This window comes from Anastrepha ludens, chromosome 6 (genome assembly GCF_028408465.1).
Source record: "Anastrepha ludens isolate Willacy chromosome 6, idAnaLude1.1, whole genome shotgun sequence".
Classification (NCBI taxonomy): domain Eukaryota; kingdom Metazoa; phylum Arthropoda; class Insecta; order Diptera; family Tephritidae; genus Anastrepha; species Anastrepha ludens.
Window position 1 is genome coordinate 42743734 of NC_071502.1, and position 16572 is coordinate 42760305.

Consider the following 16572-nt stretch of genomic DNA (forward strand, 5'->3'; position numbering starts at 1 on the left):
GTTTTTTGCCTTCACCTCTCCTTTTCCTCCTCTTGCAATGGTATGACAAAGGATGAACCAAACTTCTATCGTCCAAGTGGGCCCACTCTCTGGGCCCACTCTCCATTACTACCTAACCTAACCTAACTTTCACATAAATTACGTGGTCGAGATCGAGGTTTTATTTTCTTACAAGTTATTTTCTTGTTAGAAAAATCGACTTTCACATTCATAAAAAAATAAAAAACGTGACAGTTTTATCTCAAGAAACGTGTTGACTATCAATTGTAATTTCTTGTTTTAACATTATCCAATTACGAAGTATCGCGTTCACCTCAAAAAAAATTTCGTTGCATCTACGAAGAACTTATTTATGTATATTTGTAGACCAATGTTTCAAAAAACCCTTTGATTGATATTTTATTATAACATTTTCTTTTATTAATTAAAAAAAAATGAAATTGGCTATTTTCAAAAAATATTTTGATAAACTTTGGTTCATTCCCTATTATTCTAATTCCCACAATTTTTCTCTAGGGTCCATAGATTTCGAGATGAAAATTTCTGAAAAAGATGGTTCAAAAGTTTGATTAGCAGTAACTTGAAAAAAAAAATTAGAATTTGCAAAACCGTTTAGCACACTTGAAATACACCCCAAGAACAACAAAATTACTGAGTAGGAAAAAAAAACCATTGTTGCAAAAAAATTCGTTTTACTATGTATGGCGTGTTATACATTCCAATTCCAATACTTTATTTAAAATACATACAATACAATACTTAAAAAAATGCTTTTTTCCCATGAATCATCCTTAAACCGCCCAATCCTGATCTCCACCCGCAAGCGATGCTGATACCTACATTTCATCTGTGGCCATATTTCATCTTCGTTTGAAGCCTTCAAGATCCCAGTTTTTCTCTTTTAGCTCTGCCTAAGCAATTTAGTTTAGCAACTCGAAAAACTTAATGCACTGGCAAGCTCTTAATGCACAGCAGTTCTCCATATCAAGAAGATGGCTATCATGAGTGCATTTAAGTAAATGAAGTTCGAGGGACAAAACTTATGTTCATGCCACCTTATTATTGCGAAAAACTCAGTTCATCTCGGGGAGGACTTTTGCCACTCTTTTGCCATCTCAGTAGAAATGGCGTAAGAGACTTTTACTAAACAATTTCGACACTACTGCAAGTAGTGAAAACACTGACAACAGGGGAAGGTTGTAGGCTACTAATCGCAGATTTCACTTTTAAAAGCAATATCGCTATTATTTCTGGTAGCCAAGCTGCAAACCAGGCACTGGATTCTCAGCTACAATAACCTCTAAAGTGGTGGAACAAAGTAGGAATAGTCTTACCACCTTGAGTGAAAACCATAAAGTTACCTTAATCTGTGTCCCGAGATGTCAGAACAGTAAAGGAAATGAAAAAGCGGACGAACTGGCAAGAGAGGGATCGGACATGAATAACATTCTTGCAGAATCAGTATTCACACCACTGGGTGCAATCAAGAATGCAATTTCCTTAAAATATCTACGAATAGCGGATTGCAGGTGGAGAGACCAGACAACAGGCAAAGTTAACATAACGTTATGGCCCACCTACTACCACAAACAAACGTCAATACTGACAAATATGAAACGAAGGGATGCCTGTAGACTCACGGCGGTGATACATGGCTTCTGGCATATCAGTCGAAGTGGGCATCTCTCAAAACACACACTGTCACAGTTGCAAACAACCGGAGAAAAAAGAAACAATCTTCCATTTCCTCTGTGAATGCCCTGCCCAATGGAAGGACAAAATGTTAACCCTGGGCAAACCGCTGTTCGATGTCGGCTTAGATGTCAACAACCAAATAAAGTACGTAATCTGCACAGACTGGATATAGTCATGCTGTAAATAATCAATAAACAAGCAGGTAATGAAATGGTGCGAAAGCGCTAGTTGGATTCTGCATGATTCACAACTTTAACCAATCAACCAACCAACCGAAAAACACATGCTTACAAACTTTACTTTTTACCTTCAGATGTGCTGCAGCTTTTCTGAGTTCATATTCGAATTTATTACGTCAAAACCCTTCGGTGAAGTCCGGTTCGTGGTCGAACATTTGTATCAGCTCATGCCAGCTTTACTAGCGCCAGATCAAAAAAAGCGCACTATGGGAAATCGCTCTGTATAAAAGTGTCGCAGGAGTCCTTCGCGATTCTGATGGAGTTGTTGTTGTTGTTCTACGCCACTTTATCTTTACGTCAACTCATAGGTAATTACTTCTCATGCTGTCTCAAAACATCGAAGGCTTTAAAATCGACAAACAGTTATTTTGGTGCTGTAATTTTCATTAAATATCTAGTAAAGAGTAAAATAATTTTTTGTTCTCCATCACAATGCTTGATAGAATTTTATATGCAATATTAAAGAGATTGATTCCGCGGTGCTTGGCGCGATTGCAGGACATCCCCCTGCTTGAGTGTCGGCGGACCAGCATTCATTCGACCATACTCTGCATAGGAGTTGACGCATCTGCGACGCTGTTTTTTTTTCTTGTTATTTAACCACGATAATGATAATCAATTCCGGCATCTACGCGGCTTTCTTCTATTCTCCATAATTTAGCTATGCTTTTACGTAGTCTTATTAGTATTGCGGATTTAAAATTCAGGCCTCGCGACATATGGACAACTTGTTTGCATATATGTTACGGATAGCAATTTTAAGGAATTGTTTGTAGAGCGGTTTAACTACTTCAAAAAAATCTAAGTTAACACATCACTTTTGCCCTGTTCTGGTCATTTCTTTGGAATTTCATCGAATTAACACTTGATAGTCCCGAACTCAAAAATAAACAAATATTTATTTATTGAAAATACATAAATTTAGATATTAAAAGAAAAAGCCGTCTAAATTATGTGCATATCTATGCTAATTATGTACGTTGTGTATCACAACAATTTCTGTGCGAGTTTTTACGGATGCGAACGTAACGGGTTTCCTGAGCTGAACCAAAGTGGTATTTCAAGTTCCGGCCGGCAAAAAATGAATTGATTAGCGAATTGAATATTTAAGTACACAACAAGAAATAAATAAAAAAACAACTTTATCGTTTATATGAAAAATCTGTTACTTAAAAGGGTAATATTGAAAAAATATGTGGCTTTCATATATTTGAGAGTATGGAAAAATACTAAAGGGTGGTTCAATTTCAAAAGCCGATGTTGAATGTGAACCACACCTAAACTTTTTTTTCTGCATTTCATTTGACATTTTTCAATTTCAGACTAATTCAATTTGAACCAATCGAGCAATGCGTTAAAGTTATTCAGGCTTATTATGAAAACGGGCGTTCAAATCAAAATGCATATCGCGCACTTCGTGAAGAAAATCATCTTCAGTGATGAGGCACATTTTCATCTAAGTGGATTCGTCAATAAGCAGAAATGCCGCATTTGGGCGAATAATAATCCAAGAGTGATTGCCGAAAAACCAATGCACCCACAAAGAGTGACTGACTGTTTGGTGCGGTTTATGGGCCGGCAGCATCATTGAGCCGTGTTTTTTCCAAAATGAGACCGGTCAGGCAGTTACTGTGAATAGTGTTCGCTATCGTGAGATGATAATTAACTTTTTATGGCCCGAATTGGAAGATATGGATGTGGACGATATGTGGTTTCAACAGGACGGTGCCACTTGTCACACAGCTAACGAAACAATGGCTCTTTTGTGCGAAAAATTTGATAGCCGAATAATCTCACGTCGCGGCGATGTCAATTAGCCGCCAAGATCATGTGATTTGACACCGTTGGACTTCTTTCTTTGGAGTTATTTGAAAGAAAAGGTGTACGTCGATAAGCCAGCAACTATTCAAGAGCTAAAGGATGATGTAATTCGGCATATTAACGGCATAGAAAATCAATTATGCCTCAGCGTCATCGAAAATTTGGACCAACGGATGGAGGTGTGCCGCCGAGGCCGCGGCGGACATTTGGCCGATATTTTGTTTCATACGTAATTGATCCATACCAATATTATTGTATCACAATAAAGAGAAATAACAATAATTTCCTAAAAAATTGTATTTTATTCAAAGTCAACACCCGCCCTTGAAACTTAACCACCCTTTACAATGTTTTTTTTAATAACATTGAAATATTAAAAAAAAAATATTTATTATTCTAATGTAAAATGGTGGCAAAATGACATTTTATACCCTCTTCTCAGACGGAGGATTTTTTACACGCCGCGAAAAATATAGCATCTCAGGATTTTGACCAGTTTTGAGACTTTTTTATCTTAATAACTTTTTTTTTATAAAAGTATAGCTAATTCCGGCCGCCCTAGCCGAATGGGTTGGTGCGCGACTACCATTCGGAATTCACAGAGAGAACGTCGGTTCGAATCTCGGTGAAAACACCCAGATTAAGAAAAACATTTTTCTCATAGCGGTCGCCCCTCGGCAGGCAATGCAAACCTCCGAGTGTATTTCTGCCATGAAAAAGATTCTCACAAAAATATCTGCCGTTCGGAGTCGGCTTGAAACTGTATGCCCCTCCATTTGTGGAACAACATCACACACCACAAATACGAGGGGAGCTCGGCCAAACACCCAAAAAAGGTGTACGCGCCAATTATATATATATATATATAGCTAATTGCCAAACGAAAACCATATAAATTCCAATCTCAAACTTCATACAAAAATTAGAAATAAAATTACATTAAAATATTCGACTTTTAACTTAAAATTAAAAATTGTAAGCGCATTATTTATTGTACTAAAATTTAACAGGCTATAAAACTGTGTATCGAAATTTTTTGACAAAATTCCGACTGAAACTTTTGAAATTTCGGTGAAAATATTTTGAATTTTTATAAATTTTGTACAAAGTTTGAAACTTGGATTACTATGATCTTTATTATTTTCTAAACCAGGATTTTATAAGAAACTAAAAAATAAATAAATGAATAGTCAGAACTTCTCGATAAGCCATTGCAGTATAGTTATGAAACGCAGTAGTTATGAAGCGACAAAGTGCTCACGATGCACAGTATGCAGAAGTGTGACCAACAGCAGATCGTTAACCGGCTCTCTGCGATTTTGAAGGAATCAACTGAATTTCTGACGTAACTGGGGTTATGGCAGCAGGTAATTTAGGAAAAAACAGACATTGAGTTGGTGATATACGAACAAAAAATCAAAATAGCATCCGGTCCTTCCACTTTGTTACCACCTGAACAACGACTAATTGGACGAGTGTGTAAATAACTGAAAATTGAGAGCGCAGAATTCTATATATTGCCGAATCCCCGCTGACATGGCAGTCGAAGTTACGCTCACAAATTTGCTCCGGATAGCCAAATTTTGCGATCTATCATCCCCGCAGGGAAATCCAAAGGCGTTATCAGAGAGGGACCTCCTATTTGTCGTGTGCGTCTTGATGTTGTTCCACAAATGGAGGGACCTTCAGTTTCAAGCCGACTCCGAACGGCAGATATTTTTATGAGGAGCGTTTTCATGGCAGAAATACACTAGGAGGTTTGCCATTGTCTGCCGAGGGGCGACCGCTATTAGAAAAATGTTTTTCTTAATTTTGGTGTTTCACCGAGATTTTTGGTGCTTCACAACCTACGTTCTCTCTGTGAATTCCGAATGGTAGTCACGCACCAACCAATTCGGCTACGGCGGCTGCGGGATGCAATAGCTTATGAAAACCTAAAACTTTTCTTGTCCCATAGGTAAATAGCTACAAATTTTACTATCCTTTATTTCTCACTGTGTCGCTGTTTAGTATTGAAAACGTAAGAAAAGATCAAATAAAATGGATCCATCTCACTTTGATGAATGATTAACTTTCCAGCCAGCAACAACACAAATAATTAAAACTAACAAAACAGAGCGATTATAAAATTCAAAACGAACTAGTATTTTTTGTTCCTACTTCTTTGCTCCCGTGAGAGTATAAAAATTCAGCTTGGCAGGCAAAATTTGATTAGTTACCTTTCAAAACTCAAAGCAACAGTACAAAACCTTAGAAAACACAATGCAGAAGTTCTTGGTAAGTTTTATATGGCATAAAATTTAAAAGGCAATGAAAAAAGTTTTTTAAACAAAGATTGTGTGACACTAAACTAACTAAAAATATTTTTTGAAAAGCGCATAATTTCGTAAGAAACAAATGGATATAGTGAAATGTTAGAAAATAGTTAAATTTTTAAATATATTGTAATTTTTGCTTTTAATTAGCCAAATTTATTATTTTTCTATGCCTCTCCAAATTTTTGTAGATTCTCTTCGTCCTTGCCGCCTGCTTCTTATGCATTGCTTATGGCCAAAACCCCGACTTTATTAGACAGCAGATCATTGGTAATTAGTTTTAAAAATTTTCTTAGAATATAATATTATTAAAAACTAATATTTTAATATTTTTATCTGCAGCTCAATATGAACGCTTACCTGGTCAATCGGTTCATCATCCAGAGGAGCAGGCTCGTGTGATCGATGATTTTTCAAATATCGATGTTAGTTTTTAAGGTTTTTGTTACCTGATTTTCCTATATACATATATCGTCTATTTCGTTTTGTTTTTGTACAATAATAAATTTAAGTTTTAAAAATAAAGAAAAGGGATAATTTTTCTGTTCACATTACCTTAAAAGAGACTTGGTTGTATACATTTTTTTAATAGTAGTAATAATTTCCCTTTCTGTGACATATATAGAAAAGGCAACAGGTAAAATTGGATTGAGAATTAACGCGGAAAAAACAAAATATTTGTTGATGTCAAAAAAAAGATCTGGTACTTGGTACAATCAAAATCGGGGCATATGAGTTTGAAGCGGTGAAAACTTTCTGGAATTTAAACTAAGGCACGACAACGCAATGAGCATTACAATCGACGAGGGAGTACAAGCAGCAAATAGAGCATTCTACTCACTTATTCAACTCTCAACACACTTTGCAAAATTTCGCTGTATAAATCTATAGTCCGACCAGTTCTTTGCTACGAATCGGAGTCTTGGACAATAAGTGAAAAAGACAAAAACAAGCTCCAAGTATTCGAGAGAAAAATTTTGAGGCAAATCTTCGATACTGTCAAAGAAAATGGAGAGTGGCGTATAAGATGGAACTATTAACTGGATCAACTTACTCGTATAAGGGGGGGAAATTTTCAAGAGATCAAGATAGATTGACGAACTAGAAGACGACATGAGGAAACTCAAGACCACCAATTGGAGAGAAACAACCAAGGATCGGGTCAAATGGAAACATTTTGCGCAGCAGGAAAAAGCTCACACAGAGATGTAGCGCCAAATGATAATGATAATAATTATTTCCCTATTAAAATACGTTTTTGATAAAAAGTCGGACGAGGAAAACTCGCTATAATGTGACGCTACTTGTTTAGTGCGACATACACATTTACTTTTTATTTTTTTGTAATACATTTGTAGTGAGGATTGGCTATTATCTACTTTTAATTTAGTTTTTTACTCATGCTTACCTTAAAAAATTAAATAAAAATAAAATTTCGAGCTCTAACAGAACCGGGGCTATGAATGGTTGAGAATTAATCTCCAAGTCAAAAAACGTAACATTTTCTAAACTTTGACTCCTTCTAAATAGTTATATTTCTTTTCCCAACGAGAACACCAATAGTACTTCTCATGAGAAAATCGTTATATCCGCAATAGCGTTGCTCAATGGCGATAAATCTGTGTTTTTAGTTGTTCACCATTATGTTGGGATTCTTTAAAGAACCTCAAATTTCAGTTAGAACCCAGCAGTAAAAAATTATTCTTATAGGCATTAGGCATAGGCATAAAATTATATGACCCAAATTATTACATTACATGTTTTCGTAACAATTCGCGAAAAATGCTAACGATATATTTTTTATTTGAAATTTTTATCATAGCCATATGGGCATAAAGTCAAGAAAATAAAAGAAATGTACCATAGAAAAGGTTTTTTTTTTCATATCCTTCAATATCCTGAAGATTTTTATGAGATTTATTCCACAAAAAAACCAGAAACCAAAAAAACCAACTAGCAGATTAATATTAATCAACAGCTTTTTGCTCTGACTAATGGTTGACTGTAATTAACCCATATATTATATTATTATATTTTATTCTATTTGTTATGTTCAAAATTAGTTTTATTCATCAACGTAAATTACATCAAGAACATCGCAATCATTCCAGCGTAGTTCCAACATTTCAATACCACTTTTGTTTAACGATTTATCTTTTGCCTCAAATGAGTCCACAGATTTAACGATAACCTCTTTATTCGAGCGAAATTTCTTACCGGCGCGCATATTTTTTTGGCCTGCAAACAGCCAGTAGTCGCTGAGAGGTAAATTCGATGAATACAGTGGATGTGGGAACAATTCGAAGTTCAATTCATGTAGTTTTGAATTTTTAATGAATACAAAATATTCACACAGTTTTTGTAGGACTCCTGAAAAACCTACAACTTTCTGCGTAAGATAGAAAAAGTTATTAAATAATAGTAGGAAGTTGTTTAAACAATTAAAAAAAAACATTTAAAAACAAACAATAATATATTATTTTGCTATTAAAAATTTCTTATGCGAAAAAAAACAAAAAAAGATATTTTTTTTTAATACTAAACGTTTTGTTTCGTAATTTTGGGGGCGTTTTCAGCGTCACTTACCTTTGAAAATAATTGTCATCCGTTGGACTGCTTTTCGTAAAATTTTTTTGCCGCTATTTTTTTCAGTTCACATTACTATTTCTATTACATTACGAAGCTCTCTTTCTCTATCCCTCCTTCTTTCATATCTCTCACAGCTTCACATACAATTTCAAAATTGTGCTGCTGCTGGTGCGTATAAAGAAATCCATGCGAAAGAAATCCACTCATCAACGCCAAATTCTATTACAACTGTCCTACATTCCAAATATCCCATCTATTTGTATTGTTGGAGAGTATCAAATGTGTGTGAGTGTATTGATATGTGTATTACACTCAGTTGGTATTTTAGTGAATTATCGTCTCGCCCTCAGACGATTCGCTATACCCAGTATGCATATGTATGTGTACTATTTACATGCTTTACTTCATTGCACAACATTTGATTTGATAGATGCTGCTCTGTATATTCATTTGGTATTTCACTGAATATCCTTATAAAAGTTAGACATGCGCATTAAGGCATTTGTTGTTGGCTGCTCTCGCGGTTGTGGTATGATTTCTCTTCAAACTTTTATGCTCTGGAAATGGAGATTTGTCGTCAAAATATCCCTTATTTATAGGTATTAGCGGAAACGGGAAATTTAATTTGTTTATTTGACATTTAGTGGACAGCAATAGACATTCAATTGACTTGAAATACTGCACTTTGAAAGTTTGAAAAGAAATGTGTACGAGTATTATGAACCTTGCGACTGTATTTATTACCTATGACTGTATTCTAGTATGACTGCAATTGGCAGGTTATTTTTTATAGGGACTGCGAATATTCACTTAGAATCCAAGATTTCAAAAATTATTATAAATCGAAAATAGTGCATACAGTCAGCGACAAATGATACCACATCAACATTTTGACCAGTTTTGACTATTTGAATTTTCTTTTTATTGTTTATATTTTATGTATAGCTTATTATTTAACAAAAACCATTTGAAATCCAGTTTTAAACTATATTCAAAAATTAGGTAAATTCCACAACACCCTGACTTTTAATTAGAGTTTCTAGAACAATTTTTGGTAGGCCGTTTTTTCTCTTTTAAATTTTTGTATAATAAAGTGCAAGTTTGAAGTTGCTGAAAAATTCCGTGGATTTTTTACAATTTCCTTGCCTGACGGTTGGCCATTTGCTCGAGATTCCGTCTAGGCCAAGCCTGTCCAGTTATTCCTCAAGTGGGCTCTGTGGTCCACCTACTGTTGGACAATGAGGTATAATTTAATACAAAAATAATGAAAATAATGAGAATATGAGGAGAAACTTAAAAATGTTTTTTGTTCTTAATTACCCGCTTTGCAAACACTCTAAAAATGTTCTCCGAAATTTTTAACCTTCAATTTCTTTGAAATTTTCTTTCGGTGCAGTACAAACAACGGAGCGCGGAAGGTCTAAATAAAGATTTCCAGCACTAAAATTATTTCATAAATATTTCATCAGTTTTTTGGTATGCGAAAAGAACTTTGTTTGAAAAGAACTCGCATTAGTAATTGCAAACAACGTCACAAGATCATTTTGACAATGGCTGAAATCCATAAATTGTTGGGACATCCACCGTATTCTCCGGATTTGGCCACTAGCGACTTCCATCTGTTTCCAATCCTAAAACAATTCATGAGTGGAAAGCGTTTTTCATGAAATGACGAGGTCATAACAGCTGGGGAAGCGTATTTTGCAGCTCTTCCAGACTCTCACTTCAGGGATGGAATTCATAAACTGCAGTCCCATTGAAGCAAGTGTATCGATGTTCAGGGAGACTATGCTGAATAATAAAGTGTATTTCAAAATGTGTTTTTTTATAGAACCGCAAAATTAATTGAACAACCTAGTATATGTATAAATATAATTACTTCAAAATTCAATTTTCGCTTGCTTTAAAAAGGTGCATTTGCATGGGAAGAAATATTTTTCAATTCCTCCTTTCATTAGAAACCCATGCTATATATTTTTATGAATTCATAATAATTTTTTGAAGCCCTATGTCACAAGTGAAACTTTCGAGTTCTTTGGATATGTTGGTGAAAAATTAAAAACGTTTACTTCAATCGAGAAAGAGCTATGGGAAGTTTTATTCGTATTCTGTCGTACGGTGTTTTATAAAACTATATTTAAAATATTTTGAAATTTTGGCTTTTAGAAAGGTGTTAAGCCTTATTTTCATAGAAAATGAGGTTAAAATGCAGATGCACCATGAGCTCGCCGCAGAAGAGCAACCGATCAATAATATATTTCAAAAATATTTATCTTCACATAAATATTTAAAATCGGTCTTGATATGAACCAAGTCGGGTTGTATACTATGATATATAAAAGTGGCTTAGAAATAAGTTTCCACATCCTCGAACACCGTTTTTTTTCTCAACACACCATATAGGCATGCGGACGAGAAAGGCGGACTGCCAGTAAATCAAGCCTAAAAATTATACAGAGAAGTCAATCTGCTAAGAACAATCACAAACGCAGATTGGTACATAAAAAATTACGATATTTACCACGACCTCGGCATAGACACAGACACTGAAACAATAAAGAGAAGTAGAAGTGGGCATATCTTGTGAATACTAGATCACAAAAAGCTGAAAATGAGACTAATACCGGGAATGAAACTTCAACCAAGAAGACCAAAGCGCAAAACAGCCACAGATCTTGTTCGTAACTATTTGTGGAACAACATCAAGACGCACACCACAAATAGAAGGAGGAGCTCGGCAAAACACCCAAAAAGGGTGGGCACACAGAAATCTAATTTATGTTAGTAAAATTATAACTAAATACCACAAAACCCAATAATACTCTCTTGCAAAGGGAAGGGGCACTCTACATAATTCCAACCTCCCACACCATTTACTTACTGTTAATATTATATTAAAAGGTAATAATTTATAATGGAAATAAAAAAATCAAAGTTACCTAATCGTTTCTTTTCTCTCGTGCTAACTCTTTTCCACTCGGTCTTTCCACCGCACATGGACCAAGGTTTTCCTCTTTCTCTGCCATCTGCAGTAGATATCGCATGAAATACTTTTTGGACTGAATATTGTATTTGAATATTCAAATTTGTATGGTTAGGTTAGGTTGATATGGTTGCCCAGGAATGAGCACACTTGGACGAAGAAAAACGGGTTCGTCCTTTGTGATACCATTATGAAGGAGGTGAGGTGAAAGAGAAAGACCTATGGGATGCAAGGAGAGGGTGGGGAGAGGTGGTGCTGGGATGGTTAGAAGGGTGGGTTTAGAGTGTGTGGATTACGAACGATGACTGTGCTGCGTTTGCGTCAAGCGCTTTGCGCTGCTGATGAAATTCATCAGATTCTTAATGTCAACGCCAGCTATATCAGCAGGCGGAGCAAAGAAGTAAGAGCCAAGATGCCTAGATCTTAGCCCTGCCAGAGCAGGGCAGCTAAAGAGAAGTTGTTGAGATGATTCCACCACATCCTCTATATATCCAGCGCAAAAAAGACTTGGGTAATTCCAAGTCACACAGCATGTATTCTTCGCGCATAGTGACCTATGAGAAAACCCACGAGATTCGAGAGCTGATATCTTTTGAACCTCAGAAGCTCGCTCGAGCACCCCCGATCCACACGTGGCCAGAAGGATTTCGCGACCTTACAAGTTTGTGTACTTTCCCAACGCTCGCGGTGGTCGCAATTCTCTCCTTTCGCGGGGAAATCACCTCACATGTCCCTTGTCTGGCCAGCTCATCCGCCTCACAGTTTCCCACAATGTCGCTGTGTCCAGGAACCCAGATGAGGCTTATGTCAAAGAATTCGGACGCAGTCGAAAGTGAGGTCAGGCATTCCCTGACCAGTCTCGTACGCACCGTTACTGACCCGAGGGCCCTCATTGCCGCTTGGCTGTCGGAGTAAATATTTACTTTCCTGACTGTTAGTCGCATGTGAGCAGCCAATCAGCTGCCGTCTTGATTAAATTTGTGTGGCACGTGTATGCCTATATTGCTGGGACCTCAAACACCGCATTGTTTTATCGTCTGAAATGTTCGCCGTCCCCAACGCCTTTCTTAGAATATTTCTCTCAAAAACTTCTCCAACCGCCACATCCTCTAAACTTTTGTCCCACGCATTAGGACAGTCTTGATCAGAAAATTATACTATGTGGTTTTTATTCAAGATTTAGATTTCAAGCCTAACATCGATGTCGACCAGCATTATAATCTGTATATATGCAAATATTTTTTTAAGTTGTCCGTTAAAATTTGTTTTCAAATAAAACTCTGGGCACGTTTTCTTATTCCATGCCAATTTTCCCAATTATATTTGCTTACCAGAAGTCACATTTTGCTTTTAATACAATTTATGTACTGCAGTGTCTTCGCTGATTAATTTACCCTGGGCACAAAGAGAGCTTTTCGCGTGTAAGACATACATATAAGAGCTCACAAATAAGCTTTAATTCACCAGGGTGAGTAAAAAAGCTTTTTTGATCAAAATTGTCGTTAATTTCAAAACGTTGAATTGTTTCTAACGGAAATTTAGTTATTTTACATAAGAGAAGTGTGGATCACGAGTATAATTATTAACTGAAACTATTTTGATGAACTTTTTTATATTTTATATGCTCGTATGTATTAACCTGCTGTTGCCCGCGACTTCACCTACGTGAAGAATGAACACGAAAAATGTTTAATATTAGATTTTTTTTTTACATTTGCATAAAAAAACATGTATTTTTCAGTAACTAAACGTATAGATTTTTGGGCTTAGTGATAAGAGAGCAAGCGATACAGGGTTGACCGTAGGAGAAATAACTAATTTAGAAATAATCCAAGTCGTACCGTAAATATGACTTACCCACGTATTTCGACTATACGTAGATTTCCATATTATAGCCCATATAGAAGTAAGTTAGATCGCCTTAATTAAGTTGCAATTAGTAGTGTAACCTTTATACTGTAACCTTTATACTTGTGTGGATTATGGAGCTCTCGATTTTACTCACACATTTTCAAACAGCCCAAGCAAATGAGCAACGAGTACGCGCACACTTGTTCGATGCACATTACTCGAAAAGTACAGTAAGAGTATATCGACTTTTTTTGAGTAATTCAAGCAGTCCTTTTAATCATTTTTGACTTTTTTTGAGTTTTGCAAATATTTAGGCACAGTGCTAATGTCATTTGGAAACTAAAGAAATGCTGACAAATAAAATTTACAATTTTTACTTAGTAACTGGAGCTATCCGGGAATCTGGAGTTCTAACTTCAGGACCCCCAGCGCTATTAGAAAAAAACGTTTTCTATGAATTGGTGTTTTGTGCCAGGGTTTTCAAACCTACACACTTTCGAAAGGTAGTCGCGTTTCAACCATTCCGCTATGGCGGCCGTTGGAGCTCTAATACCTACATATGTACATCAAATATGGACCCCTCATGGTGTGGTCTTTCTTGTCTAATTCTGTTGAAATCAATTCGAACATTTTGGACAAAGGAATATTGAAGCTTTTCGCTTTTTGGATAACTTGACTTAAGTTTTGAAAAGAAGTTCCTTGAATGACTAAGGCGTGCACCTTGCTGCCATTTCCTTGCTAGGCAAAGTTTTGATCATTCAAATGGTTATTGGTACCTAATGACTATTAACTTAGTTTAAATAACTCAAAAATATCAATTTCGCAAGCCAGTTTAAAATTTCAGGCATGAAGTTTGTAGATGTTAAATGATTACAGTCTTAATTAGCAAATAACAAAATCGCATCATATACTCGTACACCTGTGTTCAAAATAATAATAGTCATTCAATAATACAATTTACTGCATAACCTAGAAAATATACACATATGCGAATACTCATACAAATATAATATGTGAATTAGAAATATATTCTTTACAAACATAGCTAAATATAGAGACAACATATAAGTGTTTTATAAGCAGTGACTAATGAGTGACAATAAACATCTATAAATAACTTACGAAAGACTGATGATGCTTAATGACGTACTGACTTTTCTTCTCAATTACAGGTGACGTAAAGTAGAAGTGAATTTTTTGTTAAACGATTAGTTGATTCGCTTAAACAATATATTAGTTTGATAGAGATATATTCCTTTTCAGATTTGTTGAGCCAGAACAATACTTTGGCCCTTTTGATGATGTTGGTTTCAGTCAAGAAACACGATAGTACAAGTATATTTTTTAACTAAATATACTATACTAGGAGCGCATATGGTATTCCCAAATCTTAATTAGCCATACCAGGTATGCTTTCATATGGGCAACAATTCTCATTATTGAGTGGCACGAAACTGCTTTTTTGCATTTAAAGTTCGTTCTGCTGCATGGGACAATTTTGTTGAAAGCTTTGATATTTTAAACCCAAAATATTTACATTTTCTGAACAAATTCATCAATTCGTACAAATCACACAGAAATATCATTAAAGCCGACTGGCTGAGGGAGAATATCGGTTAAAAGTTTAGATTATTTCTCTCACATTGTAAGTACACCGCCCGAACAGATTATAAAACCAAGATGATTATGATGATATCTACAGAAGCAATAAGGGACAAATGTCCCAATATCGTTTAGTTGATTGCATGTTTAAAACGATATCTCATAACGTAAATTATTCCGCACTTACTTACATACTATATAGTAACGCACAAATTCCTGTGGAGGAAGGGGTTCTGTTATGGTTTGGGCAACCATAAGTGTCAAAGGCAAACTACTTTACTACTTTTTTTGATGATAGTTTCAATGAAATGAGGATCTTCCACCCTAATAACGTAGCCGTCCATGCTTCCGAAGCAAGAGAGTTTTTAGCAGCAAGAAAAATACTAAGTTTTGAATGACTACTTGCAGCCCCGACCTTAGCCCAAACCAAAATATTATAAAAAACTTTATCAAATCGATGCCCCGACGATTTACTAAGCTCGAAGTTATAAAATAAGCTCCAAAAATATAATAATATTGTAAAATACAAGATTCAGCCATCCGAAACAAAATCTTGAGTGTAACTTCTGCTGATGCCGTCATAGATGACCAGATGCGAAACTCTTTTTCTCATGAGAGCGCTCTCAAAATGTGCATTTTTTATAACTTTAACCAGGGATGCCACACCAGAAGAAATATTAATAGGGTATGTTATAAACAAGAACAGGGAGGTTTGCCCCACAACTACACCACACATATGTGTAAGTACATATAAAGGGTGATCATATTGGAGGTACTTTCGCCAATGGAGTTTTTTTGATAGATCACGCGTGACTACTGTTTAACTAAATACATAATTTTTTTCAGTATTTGTTGACATTTCTTCATGGAAAGACTCACGCCAAAAAACCGTTTACAAATCGTAAAATTCTATTGCGAAAATCGACGCTCTGTGAAATGTGTTCATCGCGCGCTTAGGCCAACTTATGGTATTCAGCGATGAGGCCCATTTTTGGCTTAATGGCTAAGTCAATAAGCCAAATTTCCGCACAATCCGTGAAACAATGGATTTACTGCAAACTCGTTTCGGTGAGCAATTTATATCTCGTCTTGGACCAGTGGATTGGCCACCAAGATTTTTTGATATTACACCTTTGTCCTTTTATTTGTGGGGTTATGTAAAACCCCAATGCTTTATGGACAAACTAGCTTCGATTGAGACATTAGAAGCCGACATTACTAAAGTTATTCACGAGATACCGACCGAAGTCTTCCAGCGAGTCATTCAAAGCTGGTGTTTTCGGATGGTCGAGTTACGGCGCAGTTGCGGCCAACATTTGTTTGAGAAACCGGAAAAGTATTTGCTATAATCTAAATATGTTTCGAGTATAGGATAATAAAGATCATAAGTAAGGTTTTCGGAAATATCTTGACGCTAGTACTACCCAGATAGTAGTATTTTTAGCACAAAAAGGGCTTTGTTCTGATTAGAAAATTC